This window comes from Molothrus aeneus, chromosome W, assembly GCF_037042795.1.
Source record: "Molothrus aeneus isolate 106 chromosome W, BPBGC_Maene_1.0, whole genome shotgun sequence".
NCBI lineage: Eukaryota > Metazoa > Chordata > Aves > Passeriformes > Icteridae > Molothrus > Molothrus aeneus.
In genome coordinates, this window is record NC_089679.1 from 6,922,828 (window position 1) to 6,934,399 (window position 11,572).

The 11,572-nt window shown below is 50.4% G+C and overlaps 1 long non-coding RNA gene across 1 annotated transcript; it reads left to right on the forward strand.

The window, feature by feature from the left end:
- Window positions 1–2,660: 2,660 nt before the first annotated feature.
- LOC136568525 (uncharacterized) lies at window positions 2,661–9,252 on the forward strand. The gene is made up of 2 exons (XR_010785234.1): window positions 2,661–2,829; window positions 7,032–9,252. It is a non-coding gene; the product is annotated as an uncharacterized lncRNA (long non-coding RNA).
- Window positions 9,253–11,572: the final 2,320 nt, after the last annotated feature.

Sequence of the window (11,572 nt, forward strand, 5' to 3'; positions counted from 1 at the left end):
AATGATTATATGCAGGTGCTTTTATTGAAGAGCTCTGGGTGTCAGGGGTGCACAGACCCAGATCTGACCCGACATGGTTTCGAGCCGAACATGTTTTATATTCTATCATTATGTAACTTACATATTAACTATTAAACTTATATTGTTCTATTGTATACATTGATTTCATCCAAGCATGGATTCCTTGTGATCCTCCTCACACCCCTAACATAGTTTCTCATTATTCTTTAAACAATAATTATATCTAATCACATCTAACAATTATATCATTTATCATATACTGACAACACAGGCGCAGTTTCACATGATCTAGCAAATACAAGGCCTAACATTTCCCAGGGCCTACTAAGCCTAACTTTGTTTCTAACTCCCTGAATTTTCTATGATTTTAAAATCTTTTACTATCAAATCGACTCCTTTTTCACTGTCCAGTGGTGGAGATCACTTTCTTACATCTTGATTGGAGGTCAGGTGTTGCCATAGTAACAAGCCAACCCTTCCAAATGCCCTGATTACTAAGGCTATCTCATGATAACAATGCAAGGAGGAGGAGAAACATAACTATACATCTAAAAAACTTCTCTTAACATATATTTAATATTCGCCCCTTAACTGTGAGACTCAACTATCGCATTACTCATCTATAACAAACCCCTTTTCTTTTTCTATAAGTCATTTGGCTCGAACAATTAACTCAAAAATTTTTTCTCTCTCTTAAATGAGCCATACTAGCATCTGTTGATGTGGGCAAGGACAGTGGGAAGAGAAGAAAAAAATCTTAGGTTTTTCCCAGACACACTTATTTGGACAAAAGGGCATTACAGAGGTCCAGTATGCATTTGACTCCCATCTACCATGCCTATGGGGTTGCTACCCATAGTAGGTATATCTTAATGGTGAGTACAGAGGCCAACTCGGTCTTGCCCTCTAGTCCCTGTTGTATTAAATGGTAATCGAGGAATAAAACAGCCTTTTTGCTCCTACCTTGCCATGCCTACTGGGTTGCTACCCACAGCAGGGCTATAGAATCTTCTTGATAGTGAACAAAGGGGCCAACCCAGTCTTGCTTTCCATTCCTTGTCTTACTTTGCTTGTGGTTCTTAAGGAAACTGCCCGAATACCTCTTACGGTTCTTTGTATACTTTGCCTCAGCAGATGCTTGTAATTATCTATTAAAACAGGAAGACAGTCCTCGAGCTGGCTGGAAGAAGCTTGACTCTACTTTTTGGACAGCTTGTTGTTTCTCTGGTTGTCTCTCAGTCTCTGCTTGAGAGTCAATCTCATCTCACCCGGTCTGGATTTTATAGTCTATTCTTTGGGTTCTCCTACTGGGCTTTTAACTCTGTTAGCATGAGTCCATCTCCACTCTGCATTTCGCATAGCTGATTTGGTGGTTGTGGAGAGCTAGGGACCTGCGTGCGGAAGATCTCGGGCTGTACGGGTAGATAAGAAGCTCCCCCTCACCCTGCAGTCTGACCTTTGCTCTGTACCTGGCCGCACCCGGCCGGACGTGAGCAGAGGGAAGTGACACAGACTGCCCAGTCCATAAATGCCCCTGAAACCCCTCAATAAACGCCATTTGCTGTCCACCACATTGGTGTATGTAGCATTGGACCGAGTGACCCTGGGCCTTGGGTCACCGTGCCGGACCTCCCGAACCAGGTCGCCACGCCGTAACGGCAACATCTGGTGCCGAGACCCGGGACAATCGCAGCGCCCGGAGTTCGGGATTTCGCCTGGACAGGGGACCAGCGGCTGCACAGCAGGCCTAGTGCAGCGGGGGGGACGCCCCCGGACCAGCGTGGACCATGGAAGCCATAGCGAAGGTCGTAACTCAGATGCATGCTCAATGGGGGATTGATTGTAAGCTAAAAGATTTATGTCTTGCTATACTGAGACTTATTAAGCTGGGGGCGATAGACAGCCCGGTGGACATTCTCCATCCGGAGATATGGGATACTTGTACAAAGGTTTTAGCTGAGGAGACTATTTCCTCAGGCTCAGGGAAAGCTCTAAAGTCATGGGGCAGAGTCGTGCAGGCTCTGCAGAAAGCTAGAGAAGAGCAGGAGACCTGGAAAGCCGCGCAGGCTTGGCTATTAGCCACGCCGCAGTTGGGGGTGAGCGCGGCAACGCAGACTGCGGAGGGCTTCGATCAGATCGGCACCGCGGAACCGCGAGCGCCGGATTCCCCCGAGCAGACCGCCTTACCATCAGAGGGGGTGGAACGCGCGCGGGCGTTTTGGCGGGGGTTAACGGAGGAAGCGCGGGAGGCGGCGAAATCGCCGGACCCCGAAGGGGTGGATAAAAGCGCACCCCCTCCGTATGCGTTTGAAAATGGCGCCGAACCGCGTGTTCAGGGCGGAAAGGAGAACACGGCGGGCGGAAATGCAGTCAGCCTGCTTAACAACGCATGCGCGGGCGAGCGGGGGGACGGGGCGGCCCCCGCGGAGGAGCGTAAGGCCAATCAGAGCGCTCGGTTCACATTAGGTCCTTATAGGGCAAGGACCTCCCCCAGCAGGAGGCGGGGGGACCCCAGGGGGAGGGAACGGCCCAACCCCCGCAAGAAGGGGCGGGATCGGAGCCCGAGAAAAAGGCAGAGCAGCCCGGAAACGTCCGGGCAGTCGACTTCCGGCTCGGGCTCGGGCTCGGGCTCGGGCTCGGGCTCGGACTCGGACTCGGACTCGGACTCGGACTCGGACTCGGACTCGGACTCGGACTCGGACTCGGACTTGGACTCGGACTCGAGCTCCGAGCTCCGAGCTCGAGAAAGGATCGGGGAGTTCCGACTCGGATTCGGGTTTTAACAGAAGGAGAGCAGCGGCATACAAGGTCACTAGCCACAGCGCTCCTGCATGGGTGAAGGGGATATCGGAGAAAGATCGAACTCCGCTTACAGACTGGCGGAAAATAAAAATAGCGTGTGCTGAATGGACTCCGTCGGCGAAACTGGTGTTCCCGGTTCGGGTGGGGGGAGCCGGCGGGAATCAAAGGACCTATTCCCCGGTAAACCCGAAAGACGTGCAGGCAATTATTAAAGCAATTGCAGATAGGGGAATTAATTCTGCCATGGTTTCCACACTCATTGACAGCGTTTTTGGAGGGGATGACATGTTACCTTTTGATATTAAGCAGACTTGCAGAATGATTTTTGATGGGGCAGGGATGATTGTTTTTAAACAGGAATGGGAGGATAACTGTATTAAGCAGCTAGCCCTGGTAACAGGGGCAGATCATCCACTGCACGGTTCCAGCATACAGAGGCTAATGGGCACAGACCCTACAACGATCACCCTCCAGGCACAGGCTGAGGGCTTGCGGGCACATGAGGTTATGACAACAACCCGTGCTGCCCGAGAAGCCATCCGTGTTGCTTCCAAAGTAATAGCCAAACCGTCGCCTTGGTCCACAATAAAGCAGAGTGAGAGTGAAAGCTTCACTCAGTTTGTGGATCGTTTACAGGCTGCCTTGGACTCCTCAACATTACCCTCAGAGGCAAAGGGTCCTGTGCTGGCAGAGTGCCTACGCCAGCAATGCAACTCAGCCACCAAAGACATTTTAAGATCACTGCCGCAAGGGTCTAATCTAGCTGCCATGATCAGACACGTTGCAAAGGAAGAACACCTAGCTCCCATTCAAGCAGCAGTTCACACTGCAATAACGAGTGTCATGGCATGCTTTAAGTGTGGCCAAGCTGGGCACGTGGCAACAAACTGCCCCCAGTCAGGGCGCCCACCAGCAGCTGCTCCACCACGCCAGGGGAGACCTAGGGGACCATGCTGGGCATGTGGAAAGAAAGGGCATTTAGCTAAGGAATGCAGATCCAGGCATCAGGGAAACGGGAGAGGGAGGGGGCAGCCGGGCCGTATCCAGCCTCCTCCCACCTGGAACATGCAGCGGCCCAGCTACAGCAACCCCCAATGGGGCACACGGCTTTCATACCCACCACCTCCACCCTCTCAGGGAATGACCAACTTTGTCGCCCAGCCAAAGGCTCAACCGAACCCATCTGCACCTCAGGAATACCAAGAACAGCTCCCTGGGGTCGAGGCCCCTGGGTGGCTTTGGCCATGAAAGCATGGGAACGGGACCCATGGGTGGCCTTCACCGTGAAGGTGGGGAAACACCCACTGATCGTGTGGGCAATGTGTTGTCTCCACAACAGCTCCGACGACTCGGCCATCTGCCTTCCCTTTTGGGTGGACACAGGGTCAGATGTCACCGTCATCCCAGACATACATTGGCCTCGACCATGGAAGCTAGAAGTAGCCTCCATGGTGGGCGGAGTTGGAGGGCTGTCCCGAGCCCACAAGAGCACCCAACCAGTGGCAATAACCCTCTGCACTGAGAGAGGACCGGGAAGAACTATCACCCTCACTGCATATGTGATGTCGGACTGCCCACCCTTGCTAGGGAGGGATGCCCTAGCCCTGCTGGATGTTAGGGTGACAAATTTATTCTAAGGGCCACTGTCGTGTACCCGCCATTGCCCATCAAGCTGACTTGGAAATCAGCCGACCCAGTGTGGGTCGAACAGTGGCCCTTGTCAACGCCTCAAATGACTGCCCTCATTGAGTTAGTTAGCCGTGAATTACACAAGAATCATATAGAACCCTCCACGAGTCCATGGAACACTCCGATCTTCGTAATACCTAAGCGGTCTGGTGAAGGCTTTCGTCTCCTGCACGACTTGCGGGAAGTGAACAAGAGAATCCAGCCTATGGGCCCTGTGCAAACTTCGCTGCCCATGAACTCTGTGATACCAAAAGGACAACCCTGTGCAGTGCTCGACATCAAAGACTGCTTCTTTTCTATTCCCCTGCACGAAGACGACAAGGAGCGTTTCGCCTTCTCCATCGTCTTCCCAAACAGCCAGCGGCCCAACCTACGCTTCCAATGGAGGATGCTTCCACAAGGAATGCTCAACTCCCCGACTATCTGCCAGATCACCATGGACCGAGCGCTAGCACCAGTCCGGCAGAGCAATCCGACTGTAACCATTGTGCAGTACATGGACGACATCCTGATCGCCGCACCATCCACGAGACAAGTGGACCAGCTGGTGTCTACCATCTCCGAGACCTTAAGGACAAATGGCTTTGAGGTAGCGAGTGCAAAAATAAAAAAGGGACCGTGCGTGACCTTCCTAGGAGTGGGAATCACAAGCTCCTACATAACTCCTCCCCAGATGAAAATCTGCCGAGACATCAAGACGCTCCACGACATGCAACAGCTGGTAGGGTCCTTACAGTGGCTCCGCAACATCGTCCTGATTCCTCCCGAGGTCATGGACCCTCTGAATGACCTCTTGAAAGGGAAGAACCCATGGGAGCAAAAAACCCTGACACCGGAAGCGGTAGGCTCGCTCGACTTCATCGAACGTCAGATGTCAGAGAGCATGCTCACCAGATGGGACTCAAGTGCTCCAGTCGATCTGTATGTCCACTTTACAAAAAAGGGGGGAGTGGGAGCCTTAGCCCAAGGACCCCCCGACAAGGCCCAACCAATACTATGGGTGGTCTTGGGGAAACCGTCGCGTGCCTTTTCCCCGGGAGTAGAGTGCCTCTGCAGCCTCATCATGAAAGGCAGGAAACTTGCCCTAAGACATCTGGGCATCGAACCTTCCAGGATAAGCTTGCCTCTCCGCAAACAGCTCTCTGCGCAGTCAACAACAATATCGGAATATCTAGCCATGGCCCTTACAGGCTTTGGAGGAGAGATTCGCTACGCGGAAAAACCCCCTTGGACTCGGCTGCTCATGGTCATCGATATCGACCTCCCACCAAAAGAACTTGACCGACCGCGGGCGGGACCAACCATCTTCATGGACGCATCATCACAGACCTCCACCGTGGCGGCAGTATGGCAGTCAGGAGAACAGTGGCAATGTGTCAAGGCAACCGACCCCACGCTTTCGGTCCAACAGCTTGAAGCAGCAGCTGTAGTGCTAGCGTGCGGACTGTTCCCAGAAGAACACCTTAACATTGTGACTGATTCCATATTTGTGGCCAAGCTCTGCCTAGCCATGTCCGGACCAGGTGTGTCAGTGTCCACAGTGGCAACGATGCTGGAGGAAGCACTCTATTCACGGAAAGGCACCATATCAGTCATCCACATCAACAGCCACGACCTGGTCAAAGGATTCTATCAAATAGGCAACGACAAGGCTGATGCCGCCGCAAAGGGCGTATGGACACTGAAAGAAGCTCGTCAGTTGCACGAATCCCTTCACATCGGAGCTAAAGCGCTTGCGAAAAGGTGCGGGATTTCTACCGTGGACGCAAAGCACGTCGTCGCTACGTGCCCCCACTGCCAGAAGTCACCACTGTGGTTGAGTGGCGTCAACCCCAGAGGCCTCAAAGCCTCAGAAATATGGCAAACAGACTTTACACAATGCCAGCTGTTGAAACCCCGAGCGTGGCTCGCGGTTACCGTAGATACATACAGTGGCATGATTGTGGCCACACAGCATCTCAAGACTGATTCCAAAGCGACCATCCAACATTGGCTAACAGCCATGGCATGGCTTGGAGTTCCAAAACAGATCAAAACAGATAACGGCCCAAACTTCATCTCAAAGGTAGTCCAAGCATTCGCCTCGAAATGGAACATCGCCTTGGTGCATGGCATCCCATACAACAGCACCGGGCAAGCCATCGTCGAAAGAGCAAACCAGACTCTGAAAACTAAGCTGGAAGTGCTAGCAAAGGCAGAAGGCTTCACCAATGCCATTCCTCCGGGTGACCAGGCGCGCATGCTGGCAACTGCGCTGCTAGCGTTAAATCAATTCCCTAGGGGGGACGAAACAAACAGTCCTGCTCAGAGACACTGGGCCACTCAGGCGCTAGAGGAAGGCCCACGGGTGGTGATCAAAAATGAACTAGGGGAGTGGGAACAGGGTTGGAGATTGGTGCTCACGGGGCGGGGATATGCGGCCGTTAAAAAGGACGGGGACATTAAATGGTGTCCACTCAAATCTATCAAACCAGACCTTCATAGGGAAACTCATGATAATTGTGAGACTTTGTTTGCAGGACTGGATCATTGGACGTCCCCGAAACTCATATGCCCCACTACTGGGAAAGAGAGAGAGGCCAACGAGCAACCCAACATCTCCTGAGAAGCTCGTGCTATCAAAATTAAAGCAACAACGGTGTTTCTGTGTGATTTTGCTGTTGGGGCTTGTCGCCAGAGGGCAAGCCAGTCCAGACTACTACCCTCATCAGCCCTTCAGGTGGGTCATGCAGCATCTTACTGGTGACAAGATGCTCAGAGACATCACCACGCCGAACGCCCGTCCTTCGTGCTTCGCGTCACCGACCTGTTTCCGGGACAACCAAAGGTAGACCCCTATTCTTCACACGCCACACACATGTACCTAACTTACTGGTGCCCAGCATCAAACCCAGGAAAAAGTTATTGCAATCGCCCAGGGTGGGGATACTGTGGGCACTGGGGCTGTGAAACAATAGTTACAGATGCCAGGCCATCAGGACCTGGGTGGGACCCACAAGAGCCTGACAGATTCCTACAGTTCACCTGGGCACCCGCAGGCTGCAAAACACCCGTCTTCCTTCAGGGAAGTTTCTATCGAAACCACCATAAAGTCCCTGAATCCCGAAAATGCACTCACTATAACATGACAGTTTTGCAGCCGAATCACCCTAGCTGGGCCATGGGCAAAGCATGGACAGTAGTCCTTCAAGGGTCAGAAAAGTGGGTGAATGTGCGAATTGCCAGACTCCCAGCTTCAGTATCCCAATCAGTCGGACCCAATCCGGTTCTAGTAGTAAGTAGACCCGGGGAAGAGATCGCAGCTAACGGTAGTTCTAGCCGTGAAACACAAAGGTCGAAACTAGCCTCCCCATCCGGTCTCTTAACCAAACCAACCCTCTCCAGTCCATTCTTAAGTGTGTTAAATGCTACCTTCTTATCGTTAAACCAATCCAACCCGAACTTCACAGAATCATGCTGGTTATGCTATGATGCACAACCCCCTTTTTACGAAGGTGTTGCCTTCGATCTCCCATTCATCTTCTCTAAGTCAAACAATCCACGCCAATGCAGATGGGACACCCCCCGGAGAGGTATCACCCTAAGTCAGGTTACGGGCCAGGGCAAATGCTTTGGCAATGCAACCTTGGCAAAGCAGATGGGCAACGTCTGCAAGGAATTCGTCAAACTTAAGGGAGGGAAGTTCCAGTGGGTGATCCCAGCTGCATTGGGAATGTGGGTCTGTCACAGATCCGGGGTAAGCCCATGTGTACTCCTTGACAAATTCGACCATTCTACTGACTTTTGTGTCCAAGTTCTAATTGTCCCCAGAGTCCTGTATCGCCAAGAAGAAGAGGTGTACCGCTTGGTCGAGGAACCCAACCGGCTCTACAAATGGGAGGTGATAACAGGCGTCACCATCGCAATGCTCCTCGGTCTAGGAGCTACCGGCGCTGCCACAGGCATCTCGGCCCTTGCAACACAACATCAGGGACTGGCACAACTGCAGATGACACTTGAGGACTTGCAAAGGATCGAGAAATCCATCTCTTCCCTGGAAAAATCCCTTTCCTCACTCTCAGAGGTTGTCCTCCAAAACAGGAGAGGACTGGACCTCTTGCTCATGCAGCAAGGAGGCCTGTGTGCTGCCTTGAAAGAGGAATGCTGCTTTTATGCAGACCACACCGGAGTCGTCAGAGACTCCATGGCCGAACTGAGAAATCGGCTAAACCTAAGGAAAGCAGATAGAGAAGCTCAACAGGGCTGGTTCGAGTCGTGGTTCAACCGGTCTCCATGGCTCACCACCCTGATTTCTACCCTAATAGGCCCAGTCACTATAATCTTACTAACCCTAATCTTCGGGCCTTGCATATTAAACAAACTGGTGCTATTTGTTAAAAGGCGTTTGGAAACGGCTAACATTTTGTTTCTCGAGCGCCGACAATTACTTTAAGGTGTGCCACTTACTAACACACTTACGATTTTATGCTAATTCTACTAACCCATGAAATTTTGTAACCTTTACATTTTATAAGATTTTTACTAATCATGAGGGGGGGGGAAATGTGGAGAGCTAGGGACCTGCGTGCGGAAGATCTCGGGCTGTACGGGTAGATAAGAAGCTCCCCCTCACCCTGCAGTCTGACCTTTGCTCTGTACCTGGCCGCACCCGGCCGGACGTGAGCAGAGGGAAATGACACAGACTGCCCAGTCCATAAATGCCCCTGAAACCCCTCAATAAACGCCATTTGCTGTCCACCACATTGGTGTATGTAGCATTGGACCGAGTGACCCTGGGCCTTGGGTCACCGTGCCGGACCCCTCCGAACCAGGTCGCCATGCAGTAACGGCAACAGGTGGTAAGCAGTACCTAAAAGGGACCTTCCCACTGATGAGTTAGAGGCTGATCTCGCCATAATTTGATCAATATCTAATCCCCAGGATTAATATTGTGGATTCTGAAATCCAGGATGGTAGTTTGAGGAATTGCCCCTTTATGTCTTAGCCCTTCTAAGGTTTGTGCTATAGACGTAACATATTTCTTGGCATTGGCTTCCTCTTCTTCATAGGAGGCAACTCCCTGGGGTGAGGTCAGGAAGGGTAACCCAAACATCATTTCATAGGGTGACACCCCAAGATCTGACTGGGGTTGGATTCTAATTCTTAACAAGGCTAAAGGGAGACATTTTATCTATGACATTTGGGTTTCAATCATCAGCCTAACTAGGGTTCTTTTAAGAATTTTATTCATCCTCTCAACATGACCAGCACTCTGTGGATGCCATGGAGTATGTAACTCCCATTTCACTCCCAGGGCTTGAACAACTTTCTGCAATATCTTCAATGTGAAATGAGTTCCCTGATCTGAATCAAACCTGTTTACTATCCAATATCAGGGAATTATTGATTCTAGAAAGGTTTTACTCACAATATTGGTATTGACTTTAACAGTGGGTACCGCCTCTACTCAATGAGTCAAGTGATCTACTATCACTAACAAAAATTTCAACTGTTGTACCTGGGGAAGTTCAGTAAAGTCTACTTGGATATTTTGAAAGGGCCTTAAGGCTAGTTCTTGCCCTCCTCTGGGTGTTTTCCTCATGATTTTCCTATTCAGTTGTTGACATAATACACACTGTTTAGTTACTTGTTTAGCTATTCCAAAAATTCCTATGCAGCCCCAGTCCCTTAGAAATTGATCCTCAGCACCTGAGTACCTTAATGTGTTGTACTATGCATGCCTTCCAGCATTTTCTTGGCAAGGGGTTTATTCAACACTAGGCTCTCATCTGCTAATCTCCACTTCCCTTCGTTATCTTTCTTGGCTCCTATTTTAAGGAGTTCTTTCTCTTCTGTCTCACTGAATATGGGGACTTTTTGCATTTCTCTCATGGGGGTTAATACTATTTTTAATTTTTCTGTCCCAAATTCAGCTGCATTCTTAGCTTCTAAATCTGCTAAATTGTTCCCTTGTCCCTCATGAGTCACCACTTTTTAATGTCCTTTAACATATACTACTGCTACTTCTTCTGGTAATTGTAAGGTTTCTAATACCTCTAAAATAAATTTTTCTTGAATCAGTCCCTTTCCCTTTGAATCTAATAGCCCCCTCTCTTCCCAAATTTTTCCAAAGGTATGCACTACTCCAAAAGCATATTTTGAGTCTGTATATATTGTTCTTCTTTTCTGTGTTAATATTTAGAGCTTGTTTTAGGGCATATAACTCACATGCTTGGGCTGACCAGTTGGAAGGTAACTTTCCCTTTTCTATGGCCGCTAACTCTTCATCTACTGTAGCATACCCTGATACCTGGTGCCCCTGGATTATCCTTGAAGATCTATCGATGTACAATTGCTTCCCTTCTTGGAGTGGTTGATCTGTTAGGTCTTCTCTTTCTTTAGTTTATTAGTTTATAGCCTTTAGGCAATTATGTAGTAGTCCCTCATCTGGTTCTCCTACAAAAACTGGGCTGGTTGAGTTGGTTACTCATTATTAGTTCTAAATCATTATCTATTAAGAGGGCTTCATACTTTAACACTCGGGAATCAGTGAACCATTTCTCAGCCTTTTGGCTTAGGATACTTCTAATTGAGTGTGGGGTATATATCTTCAATTTTCCCCTAAATGGTAATTTTTTTTACCTTTCCTCTACGAGTACGGCAGTCGCTGCCACCGCCTGAATGCAGGTCAGCCACCCCTGGCTGACAGTGTCTAGTAGTTTTGATAAATAGGCCACCGGTTTCCTGGAATGTTCTGGTTCCTCTGAGTGCTACAGAGTCCCTCTGAATGCCACTGAGGGAACCCTGGCCAGCCCTGACATGGTGGACAGCGGGGGGGGGGGGGGGGGGGGGGGGGGGTGCACTCTCCCATGCCCCGGGGGTATGGAAGGCAGCTAGGCTGATCGCCTGCAGCAGAGGAGATGCTGGAACAACGGTGGAAGATGAAGGGGTCGACTCTTAGCAGAGGTTAATCGAAGGTTTATTTCAGGAGCTCCGGGGAGCCCTTACAACCTCAGGGGGCCTCCTGCTGACAGCCCTGGGAGAGGTGCCAAGGTTACATTTAAAGGGAGGTGAAAACCAA